This window comes from Setaria viridis, chromosome 6, assembly GCF_005286985.2.
Source record: "Setaria viridis chromosome 6, Setaria_viridis_v4.0, whole genome shotgun sequence".
Taxonomy (NCBI): domain Eukaryota; kingdom Viridiplantae; phylum Streptophyta; class Magnoliopsida; order Poales; family Poaceae; genus Setaria; species Setaria viridis.
In genome coordinates this window covers 7,123,670-7,139,292 of record NC_048268.2, presented here as the reverse complement: position 1 = coordinate 7,139,292, position 15,623 = coordinate 7,123,670, and the positions used below count along the sequence as shown (strand labels likewise).

Below are 15,623 nucleotides of genomic sequence, written 5' to 3'. Positions count from 1 at the left end.
CTTTTGCCTATTTTTGACAGAAAAATAGAGAAAGCTGCAAACGGGATCTGCGATTTTGCAAGTTTTGAAAACTTTCGTCCAGAAATTAGTGGACAGTACATAGTGGTGTCTGGTTCCTCAAGTTAAAGTTCATGTCACCTCGAATATTCGAAGGCTAATTAGAGGACTAAATATGAGTTAATTATAAAACTAATTGCACCGACGGAGGCTAAACGACAAGACGAATCTATTAAGCCTAATTAATCCATCATTAGCAAATATTTACTGTAGCAACACATTGTCAAATCATGGACTAATTAAGCTTAATAGGTTCGTCTCGCCCTTTAGCCTCCATCTGTGTAATGGGTTTTGTAAATAGTTTACGTTTAGTACTCCTAATTAGTATCTAAACATTCGATGCGACAGGTGCTAACCCCCGTACTTTGTAGATCTATAGACTGTAGTTGCAAGACGCTCTAAGTACGGTGGCTATTTTTATTGAAGAGCAAGAGGCTATGAAGTGCAGCGGATGAATAGCATAGCAAGTTAAGAGGAATCGTCATTGGAATTACAAGAAAAGTATGATTTAGCTATAAGAGGTTGTGCTAATCGTCGTGGCTCGTCCAAGTGCTGTAGGTGCAACACCTCCAAGGTATCCACACGTGCAGGGAGGAAGCGTCGCAAGCCGGACTGCTAGGTCCGCAAGTTGCAACAGGGTGAGGACGTGGGAGGCGCAGCTATGCTTTCGCAAAAGGTGTAAACCCTAGGGCGTCCCCACCCCTCTATTTATAGAGGTTCCTAACGGGCCTCTGGATCCGAGGCCCATTCGCACTTCTAAACCTGATCCAACTTGGATCATATCCGAATTGGGCTTCCAACCCCTTAAGTGTGTGATCCTATGGGTTCGGATACGTATAGACATGGCCCGAGTACTCCTACTCAGCCCAATAGTCGGTAGCGGCCTCTAGCAAGACGTGCTAACTCCTATACGCACACGAAGATCATATCAGACGAACCGTCAACATCACGTACATGGTATTCCCTTTGCCTCACGATATTTGGTCTAGCTCCAAGCTGTCCGCTCTTTCTCGATCCTGTGATTCGGAATCCCTTTGTTGGTTAACTCTTAACCTTACGTAGCATGGCCATGCATTTCCGGATCCGATCACTCGAGGGGCCCAGAGATATCACTCTCAATCAGAGAGGGCAAATCCTATTTTGATTGACCATGCTTCACAGCATGCTTCCTGACAAACCCGAAAGCTACCTTTTTAACTACCCTATTACGGTGTAGAGTTTGATAGCCCCTAAGTAAGTCGATCCACATCTTGAGTACATGCGACAATCTCAGGTCTAAGGACAAAGCGTACATGTTGTGTAAAGAGAGAACTACTTCTCGCGTTGGGTCAGTCCTAGCACATGTCTCCACATATGCCTACATTATTAGTTTGACATTTCTATGTCCATGACTTATGAAATATAGTCATCAACTAATACATGTACTAGTCTAATATTCATGTGTGTCCACACATGAACTCTGACTAGGGACAACTTTTAGAATAACCATACAAGTAAAGAGTTCCACATACAATTCACATAATTGCAGATCAATTCAAGTAGCCTTTAAAGGATATTCAATGAACACAATAAAAATCATGGATACAATCAGATATCATCATCTCTATGATTGCCTCTATGGCATACCTCCAACAGTCTCCCACTTGCACTAGAGTCAATCTAGAATGTATCTAATACCCATAGCTCTTATGTGCGCATCATGCTTAGACTGCGGGAGAGGCTTTGTCAACGGATTAGAAATATTCAAATCCATCTGTATTTTGCATTTTTCTTGATCTCACCCCGATTAACGAAGTCTCGAATAAGATGGAATCACTGCATAATGTGTTTGTTCTTCTGGTGGTTCCTTAGCTCCTTTGCTTGCACAATTGCCCCATTGTTATCACAGTAGAGATTCAATAGGCTGGACGCATTTGGGAACACACCAAGCTCAATAAGGAAATTCCTTATCCAAACACCCTCATTCGCAGCTTCCGAAGCCGCGATGTACTCAGCTTCTGTCGTAGAATCGGCCACCGTCTCTTGCTTGGAACTCTTCCAACTAACAGCACCACCATTTAGCGTGAACACAAATCCTGATTGTGACTTTGAATCATCTCTGTCGGTTTGGAAACTAGCATTGGTATAACCTGTTACAACGAGCTCCTCCTCACCTCCATAGACAAGGAACATATCTTTAGTCCTTCTTAAGTACTTAGGAATGTTTTTCACCACTGTCCAGTGACTCTTTCCCGAATCAGACTGGTGTCTGCTTGTCATACTTAGCGCATATGAAACATCTGGGCGAGTACTTATCATTGCATTCATGATAGATCCAATAGTCGAGGCATATAGCACTGTACTCATGCGATCCCGCTCATAAGCAGTCGAAGGACACTGAGTCTTGCTGAGATATATGTCATGTGACATAGGCAAGAACCCTTTCTTTGCCTCTTCCATGCTGAACCACTTCAACACTTTGTCAATGTAAGTATCTTGGCTTAATCCTATAAGCCTTCTCGATAGATCTTGATGCCCAGAATATATGCCGCTTCTCCTAAGTCCTTCATCGAAAAACTATTTTTCAGTGAAGTCTTTATGGACTCAAGCATAGGAATGTTATTTCCAATCAGCAATATGTCATCCACATATAAGATTAGAAATACTTTAGAGCTCCCACTAACTTTCTTGTAAATACAAGACTCTTCTTTGTTCTTGGTGAAGCCAAACCCTTTGACCACTTCATCAAAATGAATATTCCAACTCCTAGATGTTGGGATACGAGGTAGGCTACACTAGCGCAAATCAAAATTTCTACTGCGTAAAACCAGGAAGAACTGCCGTATAAGGATCACGGGATTACCACTCGACGCACTACTGGTGCGGAAGATGTAGATATGCGTCGATGCAGTGAAGACGATCACGTAGTCATACATAGTCGATCAACGTAGTCGTACGTAGTCGATCACGTCAACGTCCAGCAGCTCCTCAGCAGCTCGTCCACGTGCAGCAAGATCGCCCCCGGTGCCGCGGCTCGTCGGCGGCTCGTCGGCGGCTCGTCCAAGTGTTGCAGGCGCAACACCTCCAAGGTATCCACACATGCAAGGAGGAAGCGTCGCAAGCCGGACTGCTAGATCCGCGAGTTGCAACAGGCGAGGGCGTGGGAGGCTCGACAGGTGTGTTTCGCCAAAAGGTGTAAACCCTAGGGCGCCCCCACCCCTCTATTTATAGAGGTTCCTGATGGGCCTCTAGGTCCGAGGCCCATTAGTACTTCTAAACCTAATCCAACTCGGATCAGATCCGAATTGGGCTTCCAGCCCCTTAAGTGTGTGACCCTATGGGTTCGGATACGTATAGACATGGCCCGAGTACTCCTACTCGGCCTAATAGTCGGTAACGGCCTCTAGCAAGACGTGCCAACTCCTATACGCACACGAAGATCATATCAGACGAACCATCACAACATAATATACATGCTATTCCCTTTGCCTCACGATATTTGGTCTAGCTTCAAGCCGACCGCTCTTTCTCGATCCTGTGATTCGGAATCCCTTTGTGGGTTAACTCTTAACCGTACGTAGCATGGCCATGCATTTTCGGATCCGATCACTCGAGGGGCCTAGAGATATCACTCTCAATCAGAGAGGGGCAAATCCCATCTTGATTGACCATGTCTCATAGCATGCTTCTTGACAAACCCGAAAGCTACCTTTATAACTACCCTGTTACGGCGTAGCGTTTGATAGCCCCTAAGTAGGTCGATCCACATCTAGAATACATGCGACAATCTCAGGTCTAAGGACAAAGCGTATGTGTTGTTTAAAGAGAGAACTACTTCTCGTGTTGGGTTAGTCCTAGCACATGTCTCCACATGTGTCCACATTATTAGTTCAACATCTCCATGTCCATGACTTGTGAAACATAGTCATCAACTAATACATGTGCTAGTCTAATATTCATGTGTGTCCTCACATGAACTCCGACTAGGGACAACTTTAGAATAACCATACAAGTAAAGAGTTTCACATACAATTCACATAATTGCAAATCAATTCAAGTAGCCTTCAATGGATATTCAATAAACACAATATACAAAGCATGGATATCATCATCTCTATGATTGCCTCTAGGGCATACCTCCAACAGTCTCCCACTTGCACTAGAGTCAATCTAGAAGGTACCTAATACCTGTAACGACCGACCCTTAAACCTTCCTGAGTTAGTCTTGATCAGAGCCCTTGATCCTAGCCATCTGTCTTGCTTGACCGCGCCTAAGTGCTCAGCTATCCGCCTGGTCCCGACCCCTGAGATCTGACCCCTTCTCGCTTCGCTCCTCTCCCGACCCCGGCGAGCTAATCCCACCGTCGGATTCTGCTAATCTTCCTCAACCGTCCGATCTATCCACCGGTGGACCCGTGAGATCTTTTCTAGATCCCCCGCGACAGCTGCACTCGAGTTGCATGGCTGCTTCAGAGTCTTCTTGCCGCGTGGCTCGTCTTCTCCGACGCCTGCCGCTCAGTTTTGCCTCTGGCCAGCGACCGAGTGGGTTCCCGCGCCCCCTGTCCCTAATGGCAGCGGAAGCCCTCTGCACCCCTTTCTGCAGAGCCTCGCCGCCCGCGCCCATCATCACGCCGCCAGATCCCGGCCCCAGAGCCCGATGTCGCCCGTCTTTTCCGTCCCTTTAGCCACAGTCGCGCCGCCTGGTCGCCGCTACACGACGATTCCTCCATCGCCAACCCCGACCGCGGCCGCGACAGTTCCTTTCCCCCGCTCTGTCAGAAGCCGCCCGAGAATCTGTTGTTCCGCGCTCTCCCCCGCGCCCGCGTCCGCCTGTCTTCTCACCGTGCGCCCTCGATTCTAGCGCCGTTAAGCCGGTCGCTTCTATCAAATCTTCCGCACGACGACGCCCGCTTTCCGCAAAATCTCAACCACCAGTCTACCCGCTCCTACGCCGCCCTGACGGTAGAACGCAATGATCGCTGGCGTCACCTCCGGAGTTTTGCACCACCGCCCTCTTCGCTCAATCACCGCCCCGGCAGAGCACTCCATTGCCTCTCCCCGGCCTTCGCGCCGCTCCCCTTTCTGTCTCTCCGCGCCGTTTCCTTTCCTCTGCTCCAGCAGCTATAAAAGGAATGCCCCCATCGCCGGAGTTTCCTCTGCCCTTGTTGCCTTCAGCCTTCTCTAGCTCCCTGCTCAAGCTCCTAGCGCCACCCCCCAGTTCTTGAGGAGTTCTCTCTCTCAGTTTTCTCCAAGTCACCCAGCAGCTTGCTCCTCCATGCTGCGTAAAAGCTCTCTTGTGATCCGCAAGAAGCAGCGCTGCCACCGGAGCATTGCCGGTCTTAGCTTCTGTTCAAACCGAAGTCCCTCCGCCCAAAGTTCGCTTCTTTCCGACCCCACGCTTTCCTTTTAGGAAGAAGGTGAGTTGCCGACCCCAGTCCGCCTCGCCCGACCCCTCCTATCCGCCCGACACCGGTTCCGTCTCGCCCGATCCTATCTGTTCCGCCGACCCTTATCCGCCTCGCCCGAGGGCTTGGCTGTGATCTTTTCTTCAACTCGAGGGTGTATGTGTAAAACTTGGGAACCCTTCAGCGCTTGCGTCTAAGGACCCCCATTTTATCACATCCTCTAGTTCAAGGATCAGACCACTAGTTCCTTTCCTACCCTTACCTCTTGATCATCATCAGCTCTCTCGAACCACCATAACCTCCTGCTCCTTGTCGCAAGTTTCTGGGCTCAGGCGAGCTAGTGTTGCTGTTGAAATAACCATCTATGCTAACCCTTGCATTGCATTCGTGTAGAGCTGCACCTCGCCGACGGCTTCTACGAGCTTCACCCGGCGCCAGAAGAAGCAGCTGTAGCCGAGCTCCTGTCCTCCGAAGCCGAAGTCGCCCCCGAAGTCGAGCAGTTCCCGTCCTCCTTGCTTGAAGGCAAGCCCCGGTTGCACGAAAATCCTACGTGTTTTGCCAGACTTGCGCATGCCTTCTGTAACATGCTTGTGCATTTACGTATAGGAGTTGTGTGAAACCCTAGATGCATGACTTATTCATCCCAGTGATCTGAGCACTAGCTGTTGGACTGAGTAGCTGCATTGCTTAACTAGGAGACGGTAAAAGTCGAGTGATTTCCTGTCACTCGCGAGTTGTAGGAGTTGCATGTTTACTCTCCTGTTATAACTATAAGGACGATGGACGGGGCAGGGTTTTGGTAACTTTTTGGTGGTCGGATGGTTGCCCCGTCTGTCTATGAAATCTTGCTAAGGACCGACAGTGGTGGTGTTCGTGATCAAGTGTTTGAAAGTACTAGACTCATACTTAGTATGGGATGAGGAAGCCTAGTACCGGATTGAACCTAGACGTGAGCGGTCGCCCCATTGTTCTTGGAACGGAGTTTCCCCTGCTGGTTGTCGCACGTGGTGGCAAGCGTGGTCACAGAACGGCAGAGGCCGGGTCTGTGGAACCTTGCACCAAAGGAAATGGGCCCGACACGGGTTAGGGGATTGATGGGGAAGGCCGACACAGGAAGCGACCTCCGGGTGCGCGGATGTCATGAGGCTAGGTTCACCATGCATGGTTAAAGAACCTGAATCGATTCGTCTGCCTCTCACAGTTTGAGATTGCTTGATCGCTATGTCACCCTGAGTAAATAAGGAATCTGATGATGGAAATGTTTGTTGTTATATCTACACATTTGGTTTGGTTCTATGAATGCTTAGAGTAGGTGGCACAACCTAGACTGGTAAATGAACCTAGAACCGGAGCTAAAACTTGAAAATAGGGTAACTTAGAGCTTTTGGCAAACAAACCCCTTAGCCAAAAAGCCTGCATGTCTAGAAGGAGGAGTAGCCCTTACTCCTATCGGTTAAGTCTTGTTGAGCTTAGTAGCTCAGCCTTGTTGTGGCTCCTGTTTTTCAGGTGAAGTTGCTGCTTCCGACCCCTCTCTGGTTGGTGCTTGGCCGCCCCAGCTCCCGCCAGGCTGGACGGTCGAGTGGGATCCTTCCTCGGACGGCGAGGAGAGGAGCCAGTGATATCTCGGTTGGCCTCACCAGGGATGTCCGACCCCGACGAAGTCTTCCGCTAGTGTTTTCTCTGTTGTTTCTTGAAAACTTGTAAAACTCCGATGTTGGATTTTATGGCCGAACTAAATGGGTAAAACTCGTTCAACTCAGTGGACTTGTTGTATTCTCTGTAACCACTCACCTTCGTGTGGGTTTGCTGAACTCGATCCTGTTTAAGTGGTTAAATCGGATGAAATCCGACGGCACTTCGTATTAACTCGGTTTAGGCAGGAGTGTCGCATGTTAGGCGGCTTAACCCTGCTTAATCAAGCTAATCCGAGGTGGTTCCGCCACAGCTTGTATCAGAGCCGTGTTTAGCATTTCAGAGAACCCAATAAGCCCTAAACACTTCTTTGAAAAGGATAAAAGTTGCAAGAAACTTTTGAAAAATCTCGTACGATCGTTAAGGATGACTTAGTGCGAGAGGCCCTAGGGGATTTTGGGGTTGTTTTAGGTGACTAATAAGTATTTGGTTATTTTGCTAACCCTTCCAGCACTTCGCCACGTCTATCATACGTGTGCCGAGTTCCGCATCGCGAGCATGCGAGGGTTGATAGGGAGCTCCATTCAAAGGACCCTATCTTCGCGGTTGCTTTCGCCCACGTCTATTACACGTGCGCAGGTTCCGTATGTGTTCCATACAAAGGTTGGTACGGTTCGATTCCAACGAACCTATCAGCACGGTTGTTTCGCCACGTTTGTCATACGTGCGCTGATCCCGCATCGCGAGTATGCGAAGGGTTATATGGTTCCATTCAAAGGGGACCTATTTCCACGGTTGAGTGCTGTCCATGCAGCCTTAAACGCATGGGTGCCGTTCCTATAGTGAGCGGTAATGTTTGGGAACGCTTTCGTGGGTGCTGGCACGAAAGGTTCGTGTGTGGTGTTTTCTGCAGGTTGCTAACCGCGTTCGTATAAGAGACGTTACTAGAACCGACTAGTTATTATAGGGAGAGACGTATTGTTGCCTTGTCACCGGCGCTGACCGCGTAAGACCCAAAGTTTGGGTAGTTGTTTTTGGTTAAGAGTAAGGTAGGCCGTGCATGCGTCATATCTAAAAGGTTGTACGGTTCCCTTTCTCAACAGCAACCCTGTTCGAAAGAGTTCTTCTGGATCTAAGGATTTCTAGTTTCTCTTAGTTGCTCTCGGTTAAAAACCGTATGCTTCTCTATCCGACCCCTGACCCTTGGAATCTATCTCACGTGGTTTTCGGTTTTCTTGGTTCCAGATGGCTGTTCCCGGACATGTTGTTTTTGGAGCGGACGGTACCTTCCAATTGACGTGCCTGCATTTCGAGGGGTTTCCCGCGATTCTGTGGGATACGCTGAAGTGGTTTGGGTACCAGTCCCCGCCCTTGTATGCCGGGCGGTTATATCTGGAATAAGGCATTCAGACGTGCCAAGTGCAAGCGTTGGTACCACCTCCCCTTGCACGGCCCGACTGGCCCTCTCTTGGCATAATAGCCTATGGTCTCGCTCCGGAAGATACATGGGAGTCCGCCGCCCTTCAGTTGCTCACCCAGTTCTGTTGGCTGCATCCCGTGGAAATCACGCTAGACCCGATCGGCCTCTTCCCCGTCAGGAACCGGTTGGACCCGGCATGGCTTGACCGCGTCGGGAACCTCGAGGTGTTAGCCACCACCTGCGCCAGGGTCGCCATCTCCACCAACATCCGGTGCATGGCCGCTCTCTACCGGTTGATAGAGCTTCAAGGGAGAGCCATGACTCTCTTCGCTCGGACGGCTGCAGATACCCACGGTCACCTCCAGGCAGCAAGAAGAGATATGGTAGGCCAAACCTACCAGCTGATCCAACGTGGTATCCAGATCCACGATATGCAAGATCGGATCTCCGAGCTAGAAGGAGAAGTCGCCGACCTCGTGGATGGCATGATAGAGCTCTCGGAGGAAAAGATGGAGGTGGAAATGGAGTTGGCAGTTGCCAATGCCCACCTGGAGGAGCACCAAGCCGAGCTCGAAGATATGCATGCCCTCAACATGCAGCTCGAAGCTCAGGAGGACCCTGAGGAAGATGAGGGAGCGTCCAGCATGGATATAGAGGAAGATGGCGCCCCTTCTCCGACTCATAGTGTCCATTGGTAGATTAAGGGTTCTCAGGGAACCATCTTTTTGTTGTACTCCTCGGCAGCCTAGATTTTGGAAAAAGTTGTAATAGGTTAGCCTCGAGTTGAGTGCTCCCTGTGTTGAAACACCGTTGTATATAAAGTTAACCCTGGTGCATAGCTTTCTCATCTTTGTATGGTGTGGATGCTAGGTTGAGTAAGTTGCGCCGTGACCATATGCTGTTTTCGGGGAGCCTGTTCAGTTGGCCGACCCTAGCTTGTGAAACCGAGTGCGCCGACCCTTTGAGGCAGTTTCCGCCTCGTCCGACCCTTTTCAAGTACGGACTGTGTCCGACCCCTTGGTTTGAGTGGGTCAGATCATAGGAGTCTGTATGTGGCATGTGTTGCCTGAAGTGGAGTACCAGGTCAAGTAGAGGTTATCTATGCTGAGGATGAGAGGAATGTGCTTTCTCTATGAGGACGTGTGATGCACCATTGGCAAGAGTCGCATTAAGGGATTTAATCCATACGTTCCATTGGTTGGAGTATACCTAAGGTTATGAAATTAATGGGGCGTTAACTCTTGCAGATGGCGCACCGCACTAGGTCTGGTTCTGGGCCCAGTGGTAGTGATCAACGACAGGATCTTCCCCCGCCCCCGCCCCCATCGCCATTGGAGGCATCTGGTGCAAGGACAACAACAATAGCCACATGGTGGAAGAGCACAGCCGCAGCCGCATATCGCACGATATGAGGATTTTCTGGGGACACAGCCCCCGGTGTTCCAAAAGACACAAGAACCGCTCGATGCTGACGCATGGGTTCGTACGATCGAATCCAAGTTCGAGCTCCTCACCGCTCCATGCCCCGACAACAACAAGGCGCGTTTTGCAGCTCAGCAGCTGCGTGGCTTTGCACGGCTTTGGTGGGACCACTACCGTGCCATGCTGCCGGCTGGCCACGTGGTCAGTTGGAACGAGTTTAAGACGGCGTTCAAAGCGCATCACATTCCAGAAGGTCTCCTGGAGCGTAAGCTCAATGAGTTTCTGGCCCTCACCCAAGGAACTCGGGATGTGCTGCAGTACGCCCAAGCTTTCAATGACCTATGCCGTTATGCTGGCTATCATGCGGACACAGACGAGAAGAAGCGGGACAGATTCCGTCGAGGACTGAGCTTGGAGCTCAGGGAAAGGTTGAACCCCATCAAGGTGGACACCTACAACGAGTTGGTCAACCTGGCCATCTCTCAAGAGGACTGCATGCAAGCCCTCAAGGCCGACCAGAAGAGGAAAGCCTCTGTGGCATTTCCGAGTCCGCCGACTCGAAGGTTCCGGATGGTCCCTCCACAAGCCCCTGGCCGACCCCAGCAGTCAGGGAAATGGATCGCCCGACCCCCACCGACGACAATGCCTCGTTTTCCAGGCTTCCAACCGCAAGTGCCCCGGCCGACCCTGCCAACGCCACCTCGCCCGGCAGCCAGTAATCGTTGTTTTACCTGCGGCAATGAAGGACATTTTGCAAAGGACTACCCCAGGAACAAGAATCAACAGCAAGGTCAGAACCCCATGGCAGCCAGAGGAAGAAGGCCCAAGGTGCAAGTCCGACAAGGCCGACTCAACTACATCAGCTTGACCGAGCTCCCCGAAGGTGTGCCAGTAATGACGGGTACTTTCCTTGTTTTAAATCAAGCTGTTGTTGTGTTGTTTGATTCGGGAGCCTCTCATAGCTTTATCGGGAGTAAGGCAAGGGAAAGATGTGGGCTAAGTGTCGGTCACACTAAGGAACCCTATGTGATCGCCACTCCTGGAGGAAGGATAACGTCGGATCAGGTCGTTATTCTTGTACCTCTGCAGCTAGGTCCCACCCTCTTCAAGGAAAACCTTATCATCCTTGACCTAGAAGGCATAGATGTCATCCTTGGTATGGATTGGATGGCCCGATATCAAGTGGTTCTAGATACATCAGCCCGATCTCTCTACATCAGCTCACCCTCCCATGATAGTTCTACCGTATCCTTGACCCATCCTGAGTCTTCGCTTCCTTGTGCCTACCCTCTCTTGGGAGCCCGTCTAGAAGACCTCCCTGTTATCTGTGAGTACCCTGATGTGTTTCCAAAAGATTTGCTGGGTATGCCACCTGATAGAGAAGTGGAGTTTTCCATAGAGTTGATTCCTGGCACAGCCCCGATATCTAAGAGACCCTATCGGATGCCACCCGCTGAGTTAGCCGTGTTGAAGACCCAGTTGCATGATCTGTTGGAAAAGGGCTTCATTCGACCTAGTACATCATCTCAGGGTTGCCCCGCCCTGTTTGTGAAGAAGAAAGATGGCAGTCTACGTATGTGTGTGGATTACCGACCCCTCAATGCTGTGACAGTCAAGAACAAGTACCCGCTGCCACGCATTGATGTCTTGTTCGATCAGTTAGCCAGAGCAAAAGTGTTCTCCAAGATCGATCTTCATTCTGGTTATCATCAAATAAAGATTCGACCCTGCGACATACCCAAGACAGCTTTCTCTACCAGATATGGACTGTACGAGTACCTAGTCATGTCCTTTGGACTCACCAATGCACCCGCCTATTTCATGTACCTTATGAACTCGGTGTTTATGCCCGAGCTGGACAAGTTTGTAGTGGTGTTCATTGATGATATCCTAGTGTACTCAAAGAACGAGGAAGAGCATGCCGACCATCTTCATATAGTTCTCCAACGGCTGAGAAATCACCAGCTCTATGCCAAGTTCTCCAAGTGTGAGTTTTGGTTAGATAGTGTCAAGTTTCTGGGACACACTATCTCCAAGGATGGTATCGCCGTGGATCCCAGTAAGGTGCAAGAAGTCATGGAATGGAAGTCTCCTGCCTCAGTACACCAGATCAGGAGTTTCCTTGGATTGGCAGGTTACTATCGGCGTTTCATACCGGATTTCTCCAAGATAGCTAAGCCGATGACCGAGTTGCTGAAGAAAGAGGTCAAATTTGTGTGGGACACCAAGTGTGAAGAGGCCTTCAAGACCCTGAAGCACTTGCTGACCACCGCTCCAGTTTTGGCTCAGCCCGACCCCTCTAGGCCGTATGATGTATACTGTGACGCCTCTGGCACTGGACTCGGATGTGTTCTCATGCAAGACACTCGAGTCATTGCCTATGCCTCACGTGCGTTACGACCTCATGAGCTAAGCTACCCGACACATGACCTTGAGTTGGCAGCAGTGATACATGCCTTGAAGATATGGAGGCACTACCTAATGGGAGCTCACTGCAACATCTACACCGACCACAAGAGCCTCAAGTACATCTTTACTCAGACCGACCTCAACATGCGTCAAAGAAGATGGCTGGAGTTGATAAAGGATTATGAATTGGAACTGCACTATCATCCTGGCAAAGCCAATGTGGTAGCGGATGCCCTCAGCCGCAAACCCCATTGCAACTGCTTGTTGTCAACAGCCTTCACCAAGACTCTGTGTCACGAGATGGGAAAACTAAGTCTGGAGATTATTCCTCAAGGAACCCTTGGTCACACCATCCTTAACTCAGTTTTGGAAGACCGAATCCGGTCAGCACAAGTAAGAGATAAGGAAGTACAACGGATCATCGGTAAGATCTCAGTAAAAGATGAGGGATATAAGCAATTCCGTCAGGATAAAACGGGAGGTGTGTACTATGGAAAACGACTAGTAGTACCCGCCGACCCCGAGTTGAGGAAGCAAATCCTAGATGAAGCTCATCTCTCCAAGTTCTCGATCCATCCTGGCAGCAATAAGATGTACCATGATCTCCATCAAACCTTTTGGTGGAGTGGAATAAAGCCGGAGATAGCTCGGTATGTTTCAGAATGTGACACCTGTCAACGTGTCAAGGCCAGTCAATTGAAGGTAGCAGGAACCTTGCAGCCGCTACCTATTCCCTCTTGGAAATGGGAAGACATCAGCATGGACTTCATAGTTGGATTACCCCTTACAAAACAACGGTATGATTCCATCTGGGTTATAGTGGACCGTCTGACCAAGACAGCACATTTCCTTCATGTTCGCACCACCTACACAGTCAAGCAGTATGCAGAGTTGTACCTCAACCGTATAGTTTCCCTACATGGTGTACCCAAGACTATCGTCTCTGATCGAGGAGTTCAGTTTGTGGCACGTTTTTGGGAGCAGCTACAAGCATCTATGGGCACCAAGCTCATCCGAAGCTCGATCTATCATCCTCAAACCGATGGCCAAACTGAGAGAGTCAACTAGATTCTTGAAGACATGTTAAGAGCTTGTGTTATCCACTATGACAAGAATTGGGAAAGACACCCTTACCGTATAGTTTGAAGATGGCACCGTTTGAAGCCCTGTATGGCCGAAGATGCAGGACACCCTTGAACTGGTCCCAACAAGGGGAAAGACAGGTCTATGGCCCTGACTTAGTGGCAGAAGCCGAAGAGCAAGTGAAGGTAATTCAAGCAAACCTCAAGGCTGCCCAATCTCGACAGAAGAGTTACTCCGACCAGCGGAGAAGACCCCTGCAATTCAACCTTGGTGATCATGTGTACCTTCGAGTCTCCCCGACCAAAGGAGTGCAACGGTTTGGAATAAAAGGCAAGTTAGCTCCCCGCTATGTTGGCCCTTATGAGATTGTGGAGATATGTGGACCCGTTGCTTACCGGATCCAACTTCCAGAACAGCTATCGGCCATACATGATGTTTTCCATGTGTCTCAACTGAAGAAATGTGTCCGAGTTCCAGCAGAGATCTTAGAGCAAGGACAGCTTCAGGTAGAGCCCGACCTGACCTACGCCGAGTACCCAGATCGAGTTCTTGACCAAAAGGAAAGGCACACCCGACGCCATGTGGTAAAGATGTATAAGGTCCTCTAGAGAAACCACACCGAGGATGAAGCAACATGGGAAACGGACGAATATCTGAACAAGCATTTCCTAGGTTTTCTATCCCCTCAAGGAGGTAAGGACAGCACACCCCCCCCCTTGATCTCTGAATCTCGGGACGAGATTCTTTTTAAGAGGGGTAGGCTGTAACGACCGACCCCTAAACCTTCCCGAGTTAGTCTTGATCAGAGCCCTTGATCCTAGCCATCTATCTTGCTTGACCGTGCCTAAGTGCTCAGCTATCCGCCTGGTCCCGACCCCTGAGATCCGACCCCTTCCCGCTTTGCTCCTCTCCCGACCCCGGCGAGCTCAGCCCATCGTCGGATTCTGCTAATCTTCCTCAACCGTCCGATCTATCCACCGGTGGACCCGTGAGATCTTTTCCAGATCCCCCACGACAGCCGCACTCGAGTTGCATGGCTGCTTCAGAGTCTTCCTGCCGCGTGGCTCGTCTTCTCCGACGCCTGCCGCTCAGTTTTGCCTCTGGCCAGCGACCGAGTGGGTTCCCGCGCCCCCTTTCCCTAATGGCAGCGGAAGCCCTCTGCACCCCTTTCTGCAGAGCCTCGCCGCCCGCGCCCATCATCACGCCGCCAGATCCCGGCCCCAGAGCCCGATGTCGCCCGTCTTTTCCGTCCCTTTAGCCACAGTCGCGCCGCCTGGTCGCCGCTACACGACGATTCCTCCACCGCCAACCCCGACCGCGACCGCGACAGTTCCTTTCCCCCGCTCTATCAGAAGCCGCCCGACAATCTGTTGTTCCGCGCTCTCCCCCGCGCCCGCGTCCGCCTATCTTCTCACCGTGCGCCCTCGATTCTAGCGCCGTTAAGCCGGTCGCTTCTATCAAATCTTCCGCACGACGACGCCCGCTTTCCGCCAAATCTCAACCACCAGTCTACCCGCTCCTACGCCGCCCTGACGGCAGAACGTAATGATCGCTGGCGTCACCCCCGGAGTTTTGCACCACCGCCCTCTTCGCTCAATCGCCGCCCCAGCAGAGCACTCCATTGCCTCTCCCCGGCCTTCGCGCCGCTCCCCTTTCTGTCTCTCCGCGCCGTTTTTTTTCCTCTGCTCCAGCAGCTATAAAAGGAATGCCCCCATCGCCGGAGTTTCCTCTGCCCTTGTTGCCTTCAGCCTTCTCTAGCTCCCTGCTCAAGCTCCTAGCGCCACCCCCCAGTTCTTGAGGAGTTCTCTCTCTCAGTTTTCTCCAAGTCACCCAGCAGCTTGCTCCTCCGTGCTGCGTAAAAGCTCTCTTGTGATCCGCAAGAAGCAGCGCTGCCGCCGGAGCATTGCCGGTCTTAGCTTCTGTTCAAACCGAAGTCCCCCCGCCCAAAGTTCGCTTCTTTCCAACCCCACGCTTTCCTTTTAGGAAGAAGGTGAGTTGCCGACCCCAGTCCGCCTCGCCCGACCCCTCCTATCCGCCCGACACCGGTTCTGTCTCGCCCGATCCTATCTGTTCCGCCGACCCTTATCCGCCTCGCCCGAGGGCTTGGCTGTGATCTTTTCTTCAACTCGAGGGTGTATGTGTAAAACTTGGGAACCCTTCAGCGCTTGCGTCTAAGGACCCCCATTTTATCACATCCTCTAGTTCAAGGATCAGAC

The 15,623-nt window shown here is 50.7% G+C and overlaps 1 pseudogene; it reads right to left on the bottom strand.

The window, feature by feature from the left end:
• LOC117861700 (lysine-specific demethylase REF6-like) overlaps positions 1-15,623 on the bottom strand; it is a 105,076-nt pseudogene that overhangs the window by 8,224 nt on the left and 81,229 nt on the right.